We start from the raw sequence: 23,202 nt of genomic DNA, 5'->3' as shown, positions 1-23,202 counted from the left end.
CATCCAAAGAGCATTATTGGAGAAAGCTATGGCCACTCCAGTACTCCTGCCTGGAAAATCCCATGGACAGAGGAGCCTGGTAGGCTGCAGTTCATGGGGTCGCTAAGAGTCAGACACGACTGAGCGACTTCCCTTTCACTTTTCACTTTCATGCGTGGAGAAGGAAATGGCAACCCACTCTAGTGTTCTTGCCTGGAGAATCCCAGGGACGGGGGAGCCTGGTGGGCTGCCATCTATGGGGTCACACAGAGTCAGACATGACTGAAGTGACTTATCAACATAGCAACAACAAAGAGCATTATTAGCCACTGGCTTCTAAATTCTTTCTAGTCTGCAGAGTTTGATCTGTTCTCCAAGGGGCTGCTCTCAGTCCAAGAGATCAGCATGAGAGCTGTTGTTGTTTAGTCACTAAGTCATATCTGACTCTTTGAGACCCAATGAACTGCAGGACACTAGGCTTCCTGTCCTTCACCATCTCCCAGATTTTGCTCAAACTCATGTCCACTGATTCAGAGATGCCATCCAACCATTTCCTCCTCTGTCACCCCCTTCTCCTCCTGCCTTCAGTCTTTCCCAGAACCATATTCTTTTCCAATGAGTGGGCGTTTCATATCAGGTAGCCAAAGTATTGGAGTTTCAGCGTCAGTATCAATCTTTCCAATGAATATTCAGGATTGATTTACTTTAGGATTGACTGGTTTGATCTCCTTGCTGTCCAAGGGACTCTCAAGTCTTCTCCAGCACCACAGTTTGAAAGCTTCAATTCTTCAGCATTTAGACTTCTCTATGATCCAACTCTCATATCTGTATACAACTACTGGAAAAACTATAGCTTTGACTATACTGATCTTTGTTGGCAAAGTGATGTCTCTGCTTTTTAATATGCTCTCTTAGATTTTCTTGCAAGGAGCAAGTGTCTTTTAATTTCGTGGCTGCAGTCATCATCTGAAGTGATTTTTGAGCTCAAGAAAATAAAATGTCATCATTTCCACTTTACCCCATCTATTTACCATGATGTGAGGGGACTGGATGCCATGATCTTAGTTTTCTGAATGTTGAGTTTTAAGCCAGCTTTTTCACTCTCCTCTTTCACCCTCATCAAGAGGCTCTTCAGTTCCTCTTGATTTTCTGCCATTAAAGTGGTATCATCTGCATATCTGTGGTTGTTGATATTTCTCCAACAGTCTTGATTCCAGCTTGTGAGTCATCCATCCTGGTATTTCTCATAATGTACTCTGGATATAAGTTAAATAAACAGGGTGACAATATACAGCCTTGATGCACTCCTTTCCTAATTTTGAACTAGTCTGTTGTTCCATGTCCGGTTCCAACTGTTGCTTCTTGTCCTGCATACAGCCTTCTTAGGAGATAAGTAAGGTGGACTGGTATTCCCATCTCTTGTAGAATTTTCCACAGTTTTTTGTGATTCACCCAGTCAAAATCTTTAGTGCTGTCAATGAAGCAGAAGTGCTCTCAGTTCAAGAGATCACATTTCAGAAGTCTCCAATAACACTAAAAGGTCTTAGAAAAGCAGAAGATGTCATCACACATCCTAGAGCCAGCTTGGGACATCATGCATCATTTTTAATAAGGCATTTGTGGTGCTATGGAAAAGGCTTCTTCACCTCTAACACTGACCCACAACTGAAGGAAACACCTGGATAGATTCCATCTGGTCAAAGGCCAAAAAAGTCAGCAGGTCCTAAACCTACACTTCAGATTTGCTCACAGAAACTTCGCAAGTTGACCTGCAGACTCTGACCTCCTGGCCTTGCTGCAGGGATGGAATAAAATAACAGCAGCTAGGAAAACTCTTGGCTGTGTGCAGGCAGCTCATAAAGAAACCACTAAGTTTGCTTGAAAATTCAATCCTAAAATGAAAAATCCATTTTAGCCCATGTGTTTAACATGCTCAGGGAAAAGGAGGTGTTTGATCATCTTCAGAAGCATTTGGGAGACATTGTCTATAGTGGTGAAAAACTGGAAACATCCCAAATGTCCACAGAAAGAAATCTTTAAAAGTGAAATTTGCTAAAGTAAACGGAAGCATATAAATGTATACAGCATATACAGTACACCAATGCAGCCATTAAAAGGGTATACACTGACATGGAAAGATGTTGAAGATGGTATGACTTGGGGGGAAAAAGGATAACTTTAATTACTTTAATAGTCATTAGGCTCCCCTGGTAGTGGTTAGGAATCCACCTACTGGTGCAGGGAACATGGGTTTGATTCCTGGTCTGGGAAGATCCCAAGTGCAGCAGGAAAACTAAGCCAGTGCTCCACAACATTGCTACCACAATGTGAAGCCCACGCATAGCAACAAAGAGTAGCCCCGACTCACCACAACTAGAAAAAGTCCAGGCACAGCAATTAAGACACAGCACAGCCAAAAATAAATAAATAAATAAATAAATAAATAAATCTTTAAAAACAATGAGTACACTGTAATTCTATTTTTCTTTTTAAGTAATACATTTACAAAGAGGAGACTAGTCATATGTAAAAATGATAGCTGAGTTATCTCTGAGTGGTAGGTTTATAGATATTTGTATATTTTCTCCTTGCTGCTTCTTTAGGGATGCATATACCCATACACAGGCACTTCACAAAGTATAATTTACTCACTCTGAGATTTAGTTTCTCTCCATGTAGTGAGAGAGAACTAGGCAATCTTTAGGCCTCTACCAGATGTGATATTCCAAGACTATGATTCCAAAGAATGGGAACTTAACTAGACTAAGTGACATAAAACATGATTACCAGAAGATTGTTTACTTGATTAAACAATCAAGTTGTTGAGGACCCAGAGCTGACTGCCACACCTACACAATCCATTGTCTTCCATGATGTGTTTCCTTTGAGAGAAAACAGTAATAGTTCATAGGCACTAAATATATCATAGTCTTGGCACTGTACCAAGTGTTCTCAATGAATCATTTTAGTTAACCCTCATGATAACCCTATAAGGCAGGTGCTACTATTGTCAACATGCTTCAGATGAGGAAGCTGTGACTTTCAAGAGATCAAGTCAGAGTTCAATGTTAATAACCAGAAAGGATAGGAAGGTGGATTTGAACACAAACCTGAGATTCTATAGCCTCAGTTTTATACTCTGCAGCCACTGGAAGAGCGCTTCGTCCCAGCCCCGAGCAGCCCACCATGAGTCGCCTGAGAGCTTAGAGCCAGGCGAGGGACCAGGAGGCAAATGTAAGCCTCTAAGATCCAGGAGCAGTGGTGGAGAATGATGAACTTGCATCTCACTAGGGCAAAGGATGCCACTCCCAGGAACTAGAGCTGAGCTTGGCGAGGAATGCCTTGGAAATGTCAAAGTGGTTTCTCTCCATGCAGACTCAAAGAGACTGGATTTAGGTGAAGAACTGCTAGTAACAGAGGACCAGTGAGAGAAATAAGCTATACCTAGGTGCTTGCATTTTCTTAAAAGTGTTACGTAAGGTTTTTCATATTGGAAGTGAGCTAATGGATCATGCTGTCATTTTAATAAAGTGTGCTACTTTTAGAAGCAATAGGTATTGGATTGGAGCTATGCTATTTCATCCTTGCCCTGCTCTGCAGGGCAGGGCAACCCAGGTTCTCAAGCCAGCTGACCTCCCCCGGGGCTCCACAAAGGCAGCACTTGTTGAGCCAGATGACACTGATGGAGTCGAATGATCAGAGGAAGAGAAGAGCCAGGCTATGTCCCTTCTACTGCCTTTAGCAACATTCCTGTTAATGACTGTATTTCCTCTGAAACTCACGCTTTCACTGAATGACCTGCTACATTTCCAGCTTCTGCAGAGTCACCGAGGGTCCAGTAACCCCACCTCCCCCACTGTCCTCCCAGTCTTGCGGTAGTAGCAGCTTCTTGCTATCATTAATCTTTGGCTAGCTTGCCATCCTTTGCCTGATTTTTCTATTCTTACATCCTTTGTGTAATCAATAAGTTTCCCTCTTCTTAGAGTGTTTTCCCCCTTATTGGGTGTGGTTGATATGTTCCCTCAATGATCAATTTCTGCCATCAGAAATATCTGCCATACATGGCAAAGTGTTTCAGGCAGTATAAAGGAATTTTAAGGGAGTGCTGCAATAACTTAAAGATGGGTGATATTAATACCAGTCACGAGTTATCAGGTGTGACATTTAACTTGGCCATTAAAGAATAAAGGAGCTTGGAAGACAGAGAAAGCAAGTAGAGCCGCAATCCCGCAGTGGCTGGAACCAAAACCACCTCACAGAAAGTTAACCAGGATGAAAAAAGTGGAGGGCTCTGTCCCAGATAAAGAGGCAAGTTAAAACTCCAGAATAACAACCAAATGAAGTGGAGATAGGCAATCTCCCAGAAAAAGAATTCAGAATAATGATAGCAAAGATGATCCAGGATCTCAGAAAAAGAATGGAGGCAAAGATTGAGAAGATGCAAGAAATGTTTACTAAAGACCTAGAAGAACTAAAGAACAAACAGATGAGCAATACACTAGAAGGAATCAACACCAGAATCATGGATAAGTGACCTGCAAGATGGAATGGTGGACATCATTGCCACAGAACAGAATCTAGAAAAAAACAAAAAAGAATGAAAAAAAAATGAAGACAACCTAAGAAGCTTCTGGGACAACATTAAATGCACCAACATTCACATTATAAGGGTCTCAGAAGAAGAAGACAGAAAGGACCCAAGAAGATATCTGAAGAAATAATTGCTGAAAACTTCCCTAACATGGGAAAGGAAATAGTCAACCAAGTCCAGGAAATGCAGACAGACCCAGGCAGGATAAACCCAAGGAGGAATAAACCAAAACATATAGTAATCAAAATGATGAAAATTAAAGATGAAGATAAAATATTAGAAGCAACAAGAGAGAAAAATGGCAAATATCATACAAGGGAACTCCCATAACGTTATCAGCTGATTTCCAACAGAAACTCTACAAGCCAGAAGGGAATGGCATGATATATTTAGAGTGATGAAAGGGCAGAAACTACAACCAAGAATACTCTACCCAGAAAAACTCTTGTTCAGATTTGATGGAGAAATCAAAAGCTTTCCAGACAAGCAAAAGTTAAGAGAATTCAGCACCACCAAACTAGCTTCATGACAAATATTAAAGAAACTTCTCTAGGCAGGAAACACAAGTGAAGGAAAAGACCTACACAAAATAATCCCCAAACAATGAACTTTTGTTTAATAATAGGATCATATATATATATATAATATAGTAATAATAGGATCATATATATCTATAATTACCTTAAATGTAAATGGATTAAATACACCAACTGAAGCCATAGATTGGCTGTGCGGATGAGAACACTCACGTGTATGTGCTTCCTCTTACCACAACAGTCTACTTAACTCTCCAAATTGTATGTATTATTTTACGTTGTTAGGTTAATCATGTTTACACTATGGCTTGCAATTGTAATTATCTTTTATTTTTTGTCTGGCTATCGATAATGAAAACACGATAAACATGTTTTACTACTGCGATTATGCAACTATTATTTGCTTAATACCATTGTATCATGATTGGTCAACAGAAAAGAATAGAATTCTGTATCACTAAAATTACAGTTTAATAGAAAAATGTGTAATCCCTTTTTAAAATCCAGATGTATGACAGAGTTATTCTGGAATTTTTTGAATAATACAAATGCCCAGGTGTTGTTGCATGAGTGTGTGCTTAGTGGCTTCAGTCGTGTCCAACTCTCTGTGACCCTATGGACCATGGCTTGCCAGGCTTTTCTGTCCATGGGATTCTCCAGGCAAGAATACTGGAGTGGACTGCCTTTTCCTTCTCCCAGGTATTGCTATTCTTCTCCAAAGATCCAGATGTGTTTCTAATGAGCAGTTTTGTTTAAAAACAGCTGGACTATGTATATATGATGATCTTTTACTTTTATCTAGTTTGTTTCACTTTTTCTAGTTCATAGTTAGTGCTTCCATTTCATTTAGTTTATGTCTTTCAATTTCTCTGTCTCTTTGTTGTTGTTCTTTCTCAAGACTTTGTCAAACATAGTAGAAAAGCTTTTGTTTACATATATAAATATGTATTTTAGAAAATTTAGAAATTTATTTTAAAAAAAGAATAAGGGAGCTTGAGGGGATAAGAGCATTGTGGTTGGGGAATCTGTATACGCAAAGGCATTATCCATGGCCTTATTGTAAATAATGAGAACCCTGGCCTTATTGTAAATAGTGTGTTGGTAATAAAAGACAAAGTGGATAAGTGTCCAACACTGTGTGCAGAAGTTTCTCAATCAAGATACACCTGAAAGTGGGATGTACAGAGTGTGGGGGAAATTATAGATGGTGGACAAGTCTAGAATGTAAAGTAGGAGGGTGCTGGAAGGGGTAAACCAAGATGGGCATATCAGGGTCTGACAAAATACCAGCTTAGAGATTTGGGTTTCATCTTAAGGAAACCTCAGTCACCATTGATGCCCAGTGCCTGGCATGTGAAAGGTTGAGTAAATGAGCAACTACTGACAATTTTGATAAAGGGGAGGGAATGGAGGCATGCTCTACAAAGCTTGCTCTGGCAGAAATGTGGGGTAGCTTAGGGTGGGGAGAAAGGAGAAGGGAGAAGAAAGGACCCGTTAGAAAACTATTGCAATCAATCATGGACATGAGAAAGACAAGAAGGACTCAGGTCTGTTAGATATTTTAAAAATGGAGTCACAGATCTCAAATGTGGGGGATGATGGAAAGAGCAGTGTGAAGTTGTCTCTGGGGCCCAGCACCTAAGTGACTAGGGGAGGAGATATTCCACTGAATTAAGCAGAGATCCAAGGACAGCAGGAATGAAGACGCAGGAGATTCATATTTAGTAGTGACAATTATTTAAAACCCACCCTTGGATCTTCTGATTTTTTTCTTTCTTGTTATTGTAAAGACATTCATTTTTCTTCCAACCAAATAAATTATTCTCTGTCAGCAAGCTAGGGGGGAGGGGATGAAGAAAAAAGATCTCGGTTTGCTCTTGGCTTTTCCTCTGTCTAGTCCAAACACTGGAAATGTCAAGTTTGCACACTAATTAAACATGTCTGTCTCGGACTGCACTTGTATCTTTCACTGAGAAGGTGTAGATTTCCAGGGAGACATTACACATTCATGTTTTCAAATAACAGCATTTTGAAATCTCCCTGTGTGACACAAATACCAACTTTGTGAAAGTGTCTCCTGATAGGAAAGACACCTGTGTAAGGCAGCTTGGGTCTGAGAGAGCCAGGTTGTGCTCAGTCCATGCCCTTTAATTTATTTTCTAGGAGAGCCACTCTGGGAGCCTCTGTAGGGCCATCCCTGGGCCTTTCTGGATTTCCATGAATTCTACTGCGCAGCTGATACCTCCCAAGACTGGGTCTCAGAAAAGCTTATTCCCTGGTTAGGTTGAAATTGTCCTTGTCATGATCCCTGGTGTCTGCAATTTTGTCTTTTTGCCAAGACTTTGCAAAGCCTTACTAGAATCTTATATGGGAGGCATCATTATCACCCACATCCCACAGACAAAGAAATGCAGCCTTGAAACCCTTATAGAATGAGATTCAGTGATTACATATTTTCTATGTGATAAGTATATGCCAGACATGGTTAGATGCTGCAGATACAATTGCAAACGTGACCAACATGCCCCCTGCCCACATGGGGATTTAGTCTGGTGGAGAGAAAGTAAATTATTGGGAAAATGGAGAATCAGAGAGTTTAGATCCTTTGCCAGTGACAAGATACTAATGGTTAAATGGCCATGCCCACTCAACTTCAAATCTTGAATTTGTCTTCTTAGGGAGTAAAACATGGATCTTAAAAATGGGAGGAAAAGTTGTGGGTATCATCTGAATCCCTGCAAAGTCAAAGGAAAATGAGAGTTGGAGGGGAAATGGCTGAGACTTATATGTGTGAAAATGCTTATGTTATGCTGCCCAGATTGCCTGGAGGGGCTGACTTGCCTGGAGGAGGCCACCACTGACCTTACCATGGCCAAGTTACCACATGGTGAGGATAAATAAAAGCAGCAAGGCTGTTCAAAGGCAGAGTTTTCAACCAGCATTCCAGGACCTGTTTTAAGTCCAAAAAATCTCATCTTCCCCAACTGAACATGGGCACTTTGACTCATCACTTGATCGAGAGTTCCCAGTCTTGGGGATTCCAACTTCAGTTCAGTTCAGTTTGGTCGCTCAGTCATGTCCGACTCTTTGTGACCCCATGGACTGCTACATGCCAGGCTTCCCTGTCCATCACCAACTCCTGGAGCTTGCTCAAACTCATGTCCATTGAGTCGGTGATGCCATCCAACCATCTCATCCTCTGTTGTCCCCTTTTCCCCCTGCCTTCAATCTTTCCCAGCATCAGGGTCTTTTCCAATGAGTTGGTTCTGTGCATCAGGTGGCCAAAGTATTGGAGATTCAGCTTCAGCATCAGTCCTCCCGATAAATATTCAGGACTGATTTCCTTTAAGATTGACTGGTTTGATCTCCTTGCTGTCCAAGGGACTCTCAAGAGTCTTCTCCAACACCACAGTTCAAAAGCATCAATTCTTCGGTGCTCAACTTTCTTTATAGTCCAGCTCTTACATCCATACATGACTATTGGAAAAAACATAGTTTTGAAAAAGAAAAGCTATAGATCTCTGGGAATTCCAAAGATCTGTAATATTTTTTCATGTTCAGGGTGGGGGTTCAAATTAGAACATTAGTAATATGTTTTTATAAAACCCCACTGTCTACTATTCAGAGAAAGAAATGGAAACCCACTCCAGTATACTTGCCAGGGAAATCCCATGGACAAAGGAGACTGGTGGGCTATAGTCCATGGGGTGGCAAAGAGTTGGACATGATTTAATGACTAAACAACAACTGTCTACTATTACCAACTCTTGTTAAAGAAAAGACATTTCCATATCAGGTAAAGAGAGAAGGAATAATATCAACGGGAATATGAAATTTAAAACAACTCTTTAAATTGAATTATTTTAGTCATTAAAAATAAACAAACTCTAACTTGTTGCCATTTTTCTCGTTTCCCTGTGGGCTATGGTAAAAGCTACACCATGGAGCAGCCCTATCTTTGGACCCAAGCCCAGCAATTGGGAAGATGGTCTCTAGGCTCCTGTCAGTTGCTCTCTGCCTGCACTGGCCAGGAGACAGTCTGGGGTCTGCAGCTATTCTTCTTGGAAGCGGACCCATCCTGGCAGCATTCCAATCTCAGGGTTGCGTCTGGAGGCCTCTGTTTGGTCTGTGATCACTGAAATGGCCGTGTCCTGCCAAAGCAGCTGTTTCCAAGTCCTCCCACATGGGGGCTGCATTTCCAGTGTCTGGAGGCTCTTTTACTCGCCACATCAGTCCCCACTGACAGATTCAACCCAGTCACTCTAGGAAGGGAAACAAGGCTGCCTGATTAAAGGCAAGAGCCTTTAGTTATACATATACATCTATCCATCCTTTTCCAAATTCTTTTCCCATTTAGGTTGTTACAGAATACTGAGCAGAATTTCCTGTCCTATACATTAGGTCCTTCTGGTTATCTATTATATATATAGTAGTATGTATATGTTAATCCCAAACTCCCAATTTATCCTTCCCCAACCTTTCTCCTTTGGTAACCATAAGTTTGTTTTCTAAGTCTGTAAGTCTGTTCCAGTTTTGTAAATAAGTTCATTTGTATCAGTATTTTCAGATTCCACATATAAGCAGTATCATTTGATATTTGTCTTTCTCTGTCTGACTTACTTCACTTGGGATGATAATTTCCAGGTCCACCATATTACTGCAAATGGCATTATTTCATTCTTTTTAATGACTGAATAGTATTCCATTGCACACACATACCACAACCTCTTTATCCATTCATCTGTCGATGGATATTTAGGTTGCTTCCCTGGTTAGGTTATTGTAAACAGTGCTGCAATGAATACTAAGGTGCATGTATCCTTTTGAAACGTGGTTTTCTCTGGATATATGCCCAGAAGTGGGATTGTTGGATCACATGGTAGCTCTATTTTTAGAATCTTAAGGAACCTCTATACTATTTATTCTCCATAGTGGCTTTACCAATTTACATCCCCACTAATAGTGTAGGAGGGTTCCTTTTCTCCACATACTCTCCAGCATTTATTATTTGTAGACTTAAAAAATATTTTTATTTTGTGTTGGAATATAGCCAATTAACAATGTTATGTTAGTTTCAGGTGTACAGTGAAGGGAGGCCACATATATACATGTATCCATTCTCCTCCAAACTCCCCTCCCATCCAGAGTGCCACATAACACTGAGCAAAGTTCCATGCGCTACACAATAGGTCTTTGTTTGCTATCCGTTATAAACATAGCAGCGTGATTATGTCCAAGACTTTTTGATGATGGCCATTCTGTCTGGTGTGAGGTGACATCTTATTGTCTTTTTGCTTAAACTTCAACAGTGGCTTTGTGAGTCCTCAGCATTGTAAGTAGACCAGATGAAAGAGCAGATCTATTTTCATGAAGGCCAGTGCTCCTCCCCTTCCAAAGGACTCTGCAGTTGTGGAGTCACCTACTCTCCTCGCGGATGGGGAGTTGAGAATGGTACTTCCACTGTTACCGCCCCACGAACACGGGAAAGGTCTACTTCACCACTAATACAGTTTGCTTTCCTAGGGTATTTCCATCAGAAAGTCAGTGGTTGAGATGTGCACCTCTTGGCAGAAAGGGAGCCAGCATGGAGGAAGGGGGTTACAGATGAGGCAGATGTCCTCTGAAGGGGGGTGTGGCTGGGAGGAGGCAGTGGGGAACAAGCAGTTTCCAGGAGGTCATCAGGCAAAGCCCTGGAAGGTTAGACGGTATTTGCCAGCCCAGATCTGGACCTGGCTCTGGGGCTTTGTGCCAGGGGGCGCCCACTCTCTTCTCTATGTTGTTATCTTTGTTGGCCTCACTGTGAGGCTTGCAGGATCTCACTTCTCTGAGGATCTCTCTGGGTTCCAAGCTGGACTACAGCAGACAAAGCCCATAATCTTAACCACTAGGCAGCCAGAGAAATTTCCTTTTGTTTTTTTTCAGCCATACTTCGAAGCTTGCAGAAATCTCTGGTTCTGCAGTAGAAGCAGAATGAAGTCCAATTAGTTTCTTGAGATTCCTCCCTCCCTTCCCTGCTCTGTTCCATGTCTCATGTGACCTGTAAGAACTGCATTTCTTGTCTTCATATTCTTTGGCTGATAGGGGCTGCCAGTGGAGATGCTGGGGCAGATGGAGGAAGAAGGTGGTGTACTATCTTCCCCGCTCCCTCACTTCTCTCCCCATCAGGTCACTGTGGGCTAGGCTCTTCAGATCAGAGTTCCTGCCAAGTGGTTCTTTCCCTGCGCTCCTCTCTCTAGTTTGGGACACCATTTCTCCCCTTCCTCCTTCAGATCCAGGCCAAGTGGACAGTTCTCTGCTGAGCCTGGCTTTAGATACTCTGCCACCCCATGGTACTTTCTCTAAACCTTGTAAACTAGTCCTTTTATTAATACCCCTCAAGTTACCGACTCCTATCTTTACTACCAGAACTCTGACTGGGTCAAGAGGCTTTAGAAATAGCAGGCCAAAAAAAAAAAAAAAAGTTCCCCTGCCCTCTGAGAGTTTACAATGGAATTGGAGATGTAAGCAGCAAACAGAAAGGGAACAGACATTTCTATTCAGCTGTATCTTCTATGTGACATTCGCAAGGCATTTATGTGATCAGAGAAAGGGGACAGAATGGACTAGAGCATCAGAGGAAGCTTTTGAGAGAAGGCAGTGACTCAAGTAGGCCTTGAAGTGTGGTCAGTGTTTTGGGAAGTGGGGAAGAGGGCAGTGGCCCACTGAGTGGAAGAACAGACTAAGTAAAGAACAGGGGTCAGAAATACCCTGGGGCATGTGACTCCAAGTCTGAGCATCAGTGGCCTGACTGGAAACAAAGTGGGAGAATAAGAAAGGAAATGTCAGAAGAGGCAGAAGATGCATCGCCAGTCTGGGATTTGTTAGAATCAACAGAACCAAAGTCTGCTTGAGGCACTTTCTCCCTCATCTGCTCCCATCACTGAGCTCTCAGATCAAATATCATTATTATTTTTTTTTTGACAAGCCATCTCTGGTACCCAGCCTCCAAGATTTGCCCCAATGATATCATCCTCTTGGTATTTACAACGTAGTCCCTTTCCATTGAGTGAGTGGGGTCTGGACTTGGTTCCTTGTATTTAAAGAATAGAATAAGGTGAGACGGTGTGTGTGTGTGTGTGGTGTACTTGTGTGTGTCCAAGCCTAGATCACAGAAGGCAGTGTGGCAGCCCTCTCTCTCTCTCAGATCACTTGCTCTGGGGGAATCCACATGTCATGCCGAGAGGCTATTCCCACTACCTTGTGGAAAGACCTACCCAGCAGGAGTTGAAGTTTTCAGCCAGTTGCTGTGTGAGTGGGCTTGGGAGCAAATCCCCCGGCTTCCCCCAGTCAAGCCTCAGATGACTACAGTCCCAGTTGACAGCTTGATTCCAGCCCATGAGAGATCTTGGGTCAGACTCACCCCAGATAAACCACTTCCAGATTCCTGATCTATAGAAACTGAGCAAACAAACATTTGTGGTTTTAACCTGCTACTTTATTAAGCAGAAATAGAGGGTAAATGCTCTGTCCTTGATCACAGATATTCAATCCCCACCTCCCTCTCCATACTGCACTTCCCATCACTTTCAGTTATAACCTAAGGATCAGGAGGATTCATTATCCTGGCTCTTGTTATCTCTGTGATCCCTTCTTAGCCCACTCTTCCCCTCACTGTTTCAGTTACACAGCCTTCCTTGCTATTCCGTGAACACACACACCCATTTCAGCATGATTGTATTTACTGGTATTTATTTCTAGAAACGTCTTTCTCAGTTATGTGCTTGGTTTGCTCTCTTCCTTCTTTCAGTTCTCTGCCCACAAGTCAGTTTCTGCATGATCCCTTCCCTGACCATCTTATTCAAACTGCAACCACATCTCACCAATGCCATCTTAGCCTCCTCTCTGATTTGCTTTTGTTCATAGGCTATAGCTTTTTCATACTGTTCATGGTGTCTCCATGAAAGGACAGAAATGGTATGGACCTAACAGAAGCAGAAGATATTAAGAAGAGGTGGCAAGAATATACAGAAGAACTATACAAGAAAGATTATTTTGACCCAGATAACCATGATAGTGTGATCACTCACCTAGAGCCAGACATTCTGGAATGTGAAGTCAAGTGGGCCATAGGAAGCATCACTGCAAACAAAGCTAGTGGAGGTGATGGAGTTCCAGTTGAGGTATTTCAAATCCTAAAAGATGATGCTGTGAAAGTGCTGCACTCAATATGCCAGCAAATTTGGAAAGCTCAGCAGTGGCCACAGGACTAGAAAATATTAGTTTTCGTTCCAATCCCAAAGAGAGGCAAGCCAAAGAATGCTCAAACTACCACACAATCGCACTCATCTCACACGCTAGCAAAGTAATGTTCAAAATTCTCCAAGCCAGGCTTTAACCGTACATGAACCGTGAACTTCCAGATGTTCAAGCTGGATTTAAAAAAGGCAGAGGGACCAGAGATCAAATTGCCAACATCTTTTAAATCATCGAAAAAGCCAGAGAGTTCCAGAAAAACATCTATTTCTACTTTATTGACTATGCCAAAGCCTTTGACTGTGTGGATCACAACAAACTGGAAAATTCTTCAAGAGATGGGAATACCACACCACCTTACCTGCATACGAAGAAATCTGTATGTTGGTCAAGAAGCGGCAGTTAGAACCGGACATGGAACAACAGACTGTTCCAAGTCGGGAAAGGAGTACGTCAGGCTGTTTATTTTCACCCTGCCTATTTAACTTGTATGCAGAGTACATCATGAGAAATGCAGGCTAGAGGAAGCACAGGCTAGAGCAAGATTGCCGGGGGAAATATCAGTAACCTCAGATATGCAGATGATACCACCCCTATGGCAGAAAGTGAGGAAGAACGAAAGAGCCTCTTGATGAGGGTGAAAGAGAAGAGTGAAAAAGCTAGCTTAAAACTCATCATTCAGAAAACTAAGATTATGGCATCTGGTTCCATCACTTCATGGCAAATAGATGGGGAAACAGTGGAAACAGTGACAGGCTTTATTTTCCTGGGCTCCAAAATCACTGCAGATGGTGACTGCAGCTATGAAATGAAAAGACACTTACCTCTTAGAAGAAAAGCAATGACCAACCTAGACAGCAAAGTAAAGAGCAGAGGCATTACTTTGCCAACAAAGGTCCATCTAGTCAAAGCTATGGTTTTTCCAGCAGTCATGTATGGATGAGAGAGTTGGACTATAAAGAAAGCTGAGTGTCAAAGAATTGATGCTTTTGAACTGTGGTGTTGGAGAAGACTCTTGAGAGTCTCTTGGACTGCAAGGAGATCCAACCACTGAATCCTAAAGGAAATCAGTCCTGAATATATATTGGAAGGACTAATGCTGAAGGTGAAACTTCAATTCTTTGACCACCTGATGTGAAGAATTGACTAACTGGAAAAGACTCTGATCCTGGGGAAGATTGAGGGCAGGAGGAGAAGGGGGTGACAGTGGATGAAGTGATTGGATGGTATCATCAACTTGATGGACATGAATTTGAACAAGATCTAGGAGTTGGTGATGGACAGGGAAGCCTGGCGTGCTGCAGTCCACGGAGTTGCAAAGCGTTGGACACAACTGAACAACTGAACTGAAATGATAGCACATGGCAGTACCTCACATAGTACATGTTTTATTATTTATCCTATTTGTTGCCATCTTTTCCTATCCAAATGTAAGCTTTAAGAGATTGGAGCTTAGAGGTTACTATCTATTTGCTCCCTGTTATATAATCAGAACTGAGGTCAGTACCTGGAATATAATGGGTACACAGCATTTCCTGGATGAATGACTGTGATATTATCTTTTCTATAAGAGTCTGTATCAGGCAGGATTTTGGCTCATATGACTTTTGTGCCCTGGTATCGTGCTTATGAACATCGTGCTTATAATACAAGTGTTAGTCACTCAGTTGTGTCCGACTCTTTGCAACCCTATGGACTATAGTCCTCTGGGCTCTTTGGGCCCTGAAATTCTCCAGGCAAGAATACTGGAGTGGCTAGCCAATCCTTTCTCCATGGGATCTTCCCAACGAAGGGATCAAGCCCTGGTCTCCTGCATCGTAGGCAGATTCTTTGCCATCTGAGCCACTAGGCCTTAAAATAAAGAGATTACCTTGGATTTTCCACATGGACTCAATATAATCACATGAGCCTGTAATAGCAGAGAGTAAGGGCAGAAAAGCCAGTCAAAGAGATTCAAAGCTCAAGAATCTGAGAGAAAGCCTGAGAGAAGAAATGTGGGCAGACTTGAGAAACTAACAGTGTGGTCCCCAGCTAGCAGTCAGCAAGGACACAGACACAGACACTGCAGTCCTGCAACCATAAGGAATGGGACTATGTCAACAACCTCAGTGAGTTTGCAAGAAGGTTCTTATCAGAGCCTCTGGGTAAGAACCTAGCTAGCTGACACCTTGATTTTGACTTTGTGATACCTTGATTTTTGCTTGCACTTCTGACCTACAGTTCTGTGGGATAACAAATGAATGTTGTTTTAAGCCCCTACATTTGTGGTAATGGGTTACATCCATGATAGAAAAGTAAAGCAAAGTTCCTTTATTATTGGATAGGGCTTCCCTGGTGGCTCAGCAGTAAAGAATCCAGCTGCCAGTGCAGGAGATGCAGGAGACATGTTTGATCCCTGGATTGGCAAGATCCCCTGGAGAAGGAAATGGCAACTCACTCCAGTATTCTTGCCTGGGAAATCCCATGGACAGAGGAGTCTGGCGGGCTAGAGTCCATGGGGTCACAACGTTTCTTTAGCATCCGCTCAGAGCTATTGTCTGTCTTGTAGTCCCAGTGTTCACAATAGTGCCTGCACAGAGTTTAATATATATTTGCTGCATGAATGAATGAATGGACCCCCACCTTGCAATGTGGAGGGGGTATTTGTTGGCTTATCTAGAAGTTCACTGTGAAGCTCTTGGAAGCCAGGGCCAGTTGCATTTAGCTCCATGGCCTCACTGCCCTGCTCAGACCCACCCCAGAAGAAGCACCAGTACACCACTGGTGAATTTGTGGGCAGCCTAGCACCAAGCCAGAAGTAAAGAGCCTATGTTGCTGGAACTGTTTGCAAAATTCTTACTCTCCCACAGTCTAGAAATCAGATTCTGGCTATACTGGCCAGACTTGCTTCAGAAGCAAGTTTTGGCATCAGATTGAAAGGCTTTTAAAACTATCTGTGTTATCTTGGGAAAAGATTCCACTTCTCTAGACTCCAGTTTTCCCGTCTATCAAACGGGAATAACAATAATATCTGCCTGCTAGAGTGTCTTTGTGGGGATTAATGATACTGTGCTAGTAGAGGACTTTGCATACAGTATGTGCTCAACAAACAGCAGTTCTTGTTTTGCCTTATGTCGAACAGTGCACTTTGGTGTTTTCTGGGGAAAACTTCAAATGAGTTTTCAAAGAGAATTACCCTGACATGAATGACAAATCTGATCAACAACGTCTGCTTTGGCTTCAGCCGTGGATTTTTCCCAGCCCCACCTCAGTCTCTGCTTCCACATTCACACCAAAGGGATCAATTTGCTCTAGCCTCAGTCATCCAGAGGTCAATTTACACAAAGCAAATATAACTGATATTAATGGAAACATAACAATTATAAGACACTTAGCAAAAATTACATACTTCAGTCGATCTATTTAGAAATGATAGAATAGGATAAGTAGGTGATGTTTTGAAACCCACACATATACTCACCATACAAACACACATTTGCACATGCACACACTCCTCTGAAAAGGTTAAAGACCCTTAAAGTATCATGGGAAAAGACACAAAATATTGCATGGGGATTTAGAGGCAAGCAATACGAGGAAACATAATGCACTATAAATGAAAGTCATTTATAAAGTGCAACTGGCACCGAGAAAGAAGGGGAAAATGATTAGTCAGCAAGAGTGGGGTATCTTGTTATTTATTTACAGAATATTTCCAGGGACAAAAGACAATGTGTTTATTAAGGGCCTGCTGGCATACAAATACAAACATATTAATGTCGGGCACTGAGGACATCTAGCTAAATTATTTTCTTCAAACTTGTTTGTTAGTTTTAAGCCCAGAAGATCCCTCTGGCATTCCTTGGAGAGTCTGCTCTCCCGTGGACAGGGATCTCATTTGACTACTGGCCCTGCCCAGCTCCATGGACACACAGCATGGGAAGGGTTACTCCCAGAGGTTGGCACAGCCTCACACTTCCACAGCCCTGCTGTCTTTATTCAAGGGTACCGACATGACCATGTGCTGGATTTTTCTGCCCTGTCCCTGCAAATAAGCACAGTTTTTTGGTGTCTGAGGAGAGTTACCAGTGGCCCAAGGAGCAATGGATTTGGTTTATTCCCCGGACCTCCAGTTTTCAAAAGAAAAAGTATGTGTTATCCAGGTATCAATTGGGGTTTGTTGTGAGCTTACTGGAAGCAATGGATAAATCTGGAAGAAAAATAGAGAAGACAAAGAAGAGAGTGGGTTATATATTGGAAAAGATAGAGTTGCTGGTAGAAAAGAATTGAATGGTTTTGATGGGGAGAGGGGAAGGGAGGAAGAGACAAGAGCCTGGACTTGAAAGAATAAAATGAGATCATGCATGTAAAATGTTCAGTATAATATTTGGCACCTAGGAAATGCTCAAGAGATGATAAGTGATTATTCTTACTATCATTTTTATTATGTAGTAAAAAATATTAACAATAAAGATCCATACCTTTTAATAATCTTCTCTTATCTAAACAGCTTGCCTGAATTTTAGAAGCATACAGAATATTTTTTGTCATAAAGATCTTGCTTTCTAAGGCAGTACTGCTAGTTCTAAAACAGAAACCCAACTGAAGCCCCATGGGGATAGTTACCCAAAGCAAACATAAAACCAACACCAGCTCTGATATTTAAAGAGGAGGTATTTCCTAAGATGAAAGAGAGATAGAAAAAGTTACATGATACCACCTGATGTGAGGTAGTTTAAAAACTTGATTCCTCTATTTTCCACCCTACAGTAAGAACACAACAATTGCACCCCATTGCAAAGTTCAGTTACTTCTGAACTTTGCAATGGGTAATACAAGGCTAGGAAGTAACTAAAAGTACAGAAGCTTATGATTTAGGAGCTAAAGTTCAGCCTTCAATAAACAGCAAAAAAAAAAAAAAAACTTGCTTGAGTCCCTAGAAGTGATTAAAGGTAGGACTGAATACCAGACTCCAGACATAATGGACAAACCCCAGGTGTAATGAACATCTATTTTTTCATGCCCGGCCAGTTTCTTCTCTTCCTTCCAGCAACACTCCTCCTAACCCTCCTTTACAGAACCACACCTCTCCCATTGTCAGTCCATCTGCTTCAGAATGTATCTAACTTTACTCCAGTCCCAGAGGGGAGCTTGTGACCCAGGCCCGGCCAATGGAAACACCACACACCTAACTGCAGTGATTGGCTCCGGGAAGACCACATGATCTGATTGGCGGCAGTAAGATTCAGTTATGGGACTTTGATTGAAATTACTGAAAACAGACAACCTCCCCTTCTAAAGGAAGAAACGGAGGAGGAACCATTTGAGCTCCCGGGATCCAGCAGAGATTTCAACCAGTTACCTGCTCATGCTGTTATAGCAAAATACCAGAGACTGGGTGGCTCATAGACAACAGATATTTATATCTCACAGTTCTGGAGGCTGGAAGTCCAAGATCAAAGTGCCAACAAATTCACTGTCTAGCTCACTTCCTGATTCATAGCTTGCGCCTCCTCACTGCGTCCTCACATGGGGGAAGGGGCTAGGGCTCTCTCTGAAGCCTCTTTTATAAAGCACTGATCCCTTTCATGACTGAAGCCCCAGGAGCTAACACCATCATGTGGGGCATTAGATGCTCAGTGTAAGAATTTGGAAGAGGAGAGGAACACAGACATTTAAACCGTAGCACCAGGGAGTGCATGTATCTATGTCTATGTCTATATATCCATGTATATGTCTATCTATCTATCCATCGAGAGGGATCACATTTACATTAATCTGAGTTGGGTTTATGTGATATGCACCTGAAAGAACCTGAAAATCCATTTCCCTCCTGCTATACCAGCCTGTCTCTAATATGGTCATCTGGGGAGATATTATGGTACAGTAAGCACTATGGTTTGAGTGTGATCTCAGGGAGAGTCTTCCTCTGTGAATCCAGCACTGGTTCCTGGAACTGGTACTAAGGAGGTGCCCTGGCTTCTGTGCAGAACTGGCTTCTAGGAGGAGGAGGAATGATGGGGAGCTGGGTAAGGGAGGTGCTGTCAGCGATGAGCACACTTCTGCTGCAGGCTTCGTGGTGACATAGCACCTGAGCAGTAAAAGCTCTCAGCTCAGTGTCAGCTCTGCCACGGCAACCTTCCTCCAAAAAGACATGTTACCACAAAGCAGCAATTCTGCCTCTGGGGGACTGTGAGCATTGTGAATGAAAACAACTGGCCGAGGAGTAGAGGGATGGTGACTGTGATGCAGAGAATATTAAGGAAGCAGGAATTGCAAGATCTGAGGTCCAGCTTGGGCTTTTTTTTCTTATAGGGGTCTTCGAAAACTTTACAGACCCGAATTCCCAACCTGTGACATGGGTATAAAGATCCACTCTGACCTCACAGCCTTTCCCAAGGCTGAAAGGTGGTTGTCAACAGCAGTGAAAGTTGCATTTTGTGTTTATTGATGTGTCCGTCACAGTGTTCAGCACTTTGCCTACCTGTCTTCACTGAAATGTCACAGGATCCCTAGGAGGGAGGTACTAATATTATGTACATTGAGTTGATGAGAAAACCAAGGCACAAAGAAGTGAAGTGATTTTCCCAGGGGCATTTGAACTCACTGTGTGACTCAGGACTACACACCACTTTGTTGCCTAATGTAGTCAAGGAGACCAAGAGACTCTGAAGAGGTGGGCAATGAGATCCAAACGTTCAGAATAAAGCTCTACGTGGATTAACTTTTTCTATTTTTCCATTAGGTTTTATGTTATTAGCACAACAATCCTTATTAAAAAGCTTTGGCTTCCTGGGATAACTTATTGTGTTAGTCCAGGCATGAGAGTCGTTGTAATAAACAACTTTAAAACCTCAGTGACCAAACACAGAAGTTTATATCTCAATCATATAACACACTATGAGTATTTGGTTGGTGACCTTTCATAAAGTCACCAGGGGCACAGAATATTTCTACCTTATAGCTTTACTGTCCTCTGTGGTCCTGAAAGACAGGATAAGAGAGAGAGACTTGTATCTGCAATGGTTTTTGTGGACCAGGACAAGTAGCCAACTTCACATTGTGTACATCTTATTGGCTTGGTGCAAGACCATGCCTGACAGGCACAGAGATGGTGCACGTAATCCAACTGTGTCCCAGAAAGAAATGGGTTTTGTTCATGTTGAAGTATGGCAAAACCAATACAATATTGTAAAGTAATTAACCTCCAATTAAAATAAATAAATTTACATTAAAAAAAAAACCAACCAGACTGTTTTGGTTTACAAACTCTTAGGAGATCTTATCAAGTTTGCGTGGCCTATGTGAACTGCCCTGGAACAAGGATGTCTTCAGCCCAGTCCTCAAATTGATACTTTGAATAAGACTTAATGTATGCAAGAAAGGAAAACAAGACAACGTCTCAATGAAACATCTGACAATCCTGTCAGTAGCGGATGATGTGGTGTGTCACCGAAATTGCTTCCTTAGGACTAAGGCACTCATTCCCCCGAGCTGTTGGCAGAGTTGTTGGCAGGCAGATCTCAGCTGAGTTGTTTACATGGGATTGCCCTCAGATGAAAAGAGCCATCGAACCCAAGGTCGTAGCCTAGAAAATGTACCTCAGTGTGGGACAGGGGGGTGATCCCAGTTCCAAAGTCCTCTGGGATTTAGCTGAAATCTTTCATTTTATTTTTAAAATTAGTTTAATTGGAGGATAATTACTTTAAAATATTGTGATGGTTTTTGCCATACATCAGCAAGAATTGGCCACACATATACATGTATCCCCCCATCCTGAACCGCCCTTCCACCTCCCTCCCCACCCCATCCCTCTGGGTTGTCCCAGAGCACCAGCTTTGGGTGCCCTGCTTCATGCGTCAAACTTGTACTCGTCATCCGTTTTACATATGTTAATGTACATGTGAGATCTTTCATGTTAAGCCCATCCTTTCACCCAATCCTATTCGTCATTCTCCAGCAGATATGGTCCTCAAGATACTCCTGAATGAACTACTGGTGGGCACATTTCCATTTCAGTCTGTGTCCCTGGAAGCCCAACCATAGGCAGTTGGTGCCAAGAGCCGTGTGAAGAAGCAGAGCTGGGTTTGAGGGGTCAGTCAGCCTGTTAACTGGCTGACAATGATACAAGCCCCTCTGCTTGTGGCAGAGCGTGGATAACCCACTGAATGCTATAGCATTTGTGAATGCTAGTGCATTTATAGGATAAGATGATGGTGGAAGAGAAACGGCTAGAAGCGTCGGTATCTCAGACTTGTGAGAACTGGAAGGGAAGTACTAACTGTAAGGATTGGGATTAGATAGCTGTTGTGATAATCTATGCACTGGAAAAAATACAACGAATGGCTGAGGCTGTCTGATTACCAACTAAAGGCTAAACTGAAAACCAGACAGTGTCTTCTGAGAAAGTTTCTCATCCTTTGCAGCCAAAGGCTATAAAAGTTAAGGACCAAGCCACACGTTTAATTACCAAAACATCAAGATTCACAGGTATCTGAATTTAGGCAAAAGAGCTCTGCAAGAGGCAGGGTTAGGAAGGAGTGGGACCCTGAGATGTGGGATGTGATAACATCTGATATTCAAAGGTTGGAATCCGTAGATCCCTTAGAACATTCTGTGATGAAAGAAGTTGTCCTTTCTCCCTTACCTCACCCTCAGCCCCTGGCAAAGTGTAGCAGGTCTGACTTGCTTGGTGATGATGTAGAGGATTCTGCCTCACAAGAAAACATGCCCCCCTCAGGACCAACCTTCACCTCATCTCCTTGCCAAGAGACAAATTACCCGGGCTGAGTTACAACCTAACTCAGCAAAGGAACCACTGGGCTTACAAAGAGAGCACAGACCTATAACCGGAAGGAGCTGCAGGACCTAGTAAACATTTCCTGGCAGGAGATAGGATAGTAAGAATGCTATCTGACACTGAGGATCCTGGATGGAGGGGGCAATTGGATAAGGGAGAACTTGTCAATTTGGAAACATTAAAGAGAGCAACACAGTGTTAGAATGGAAACATGGATAGAATAAACATGCATGCTCAGTTGCTCAGTCATGTCTGACTTTGCAACCTCATGATCTGTAGCCCACCAGGCTCCCCTGTCCATGAATTTTCCAGGCAAGAATACTGGAGTGGGTTTTCATTGCCTACTCTAGGGAACTCCCTGACCCAGGGAGCAAATCTGTACTTCTTGCATCTCCTACATTGGCAGGTGATTCTTTACCATTGTGCCACCTGGGAAGCCCTGGATAGTATAAAGATAGATAGTAAACAAAAATGCCAGAATTTCTAAGGCAATTCAGAATGAAGGGATCAAAAGGCTTAGGGAAGCAGTCAACCTACAGTGGCTATATTAGATAAAGCCAAAATATTCCTTTAGCCAGCTCTGTTTGGTAGGTGAGAGCAGACAACACTGTTTGCCAAAATGATAAGGCTTGTGCTGGTAAGAGGGGTATGCACATTGCTGAGTAGTACAGTGATGGCTAACCTCTGTAGTCCAGCGTAGAGATGGAAAATGCTGTATCAGAACTGGGCTCCCTGATAGCAATGGGGGTGGCAGAATCTTCAGACACCAGAGAAGGCAGTGTCTGCTGTGGTGTGGCAGTGTTCACCTGTAAGATGCAAGGCAGGTACAATCAAATCAGAGTGACAGCGGAGAGACTTGATTCTCAGAGAGCTATGGGCATTGCTAATAGAACTCAGCATTCCTACGGGTGAGGCAGATGGACAGTCAACAACTATATTGCTCAACCTATACAATTAAAAGTCTTCCCTGGTGGCTGAGATGGTAGAGTCTGGCTGAAATGAAGAGGACCTGAGTTTGATCTCTGGGTCAGAAAGATTACCTGGAGAAGGGAATGGCTACCCATTTTAGCATTACTTCTACAGGG

Source organism: Budorcas taxicolor, chromosome 18 (assembly GCF_023091745.1).
Source record: "Budorcas taxicolor isolate Tak-1 chromosome 18, Takin1.1, whole genome shotgun sequence".
Lineage (NCBI taxonomy): Eukaryota > Metazoa > Chordata > Mammalia > Artiodactyla > Bovidae > Budorcas > Budorcas taxicolor.
Note: the sequence above shows the minus strand (reverse complement) of the source record.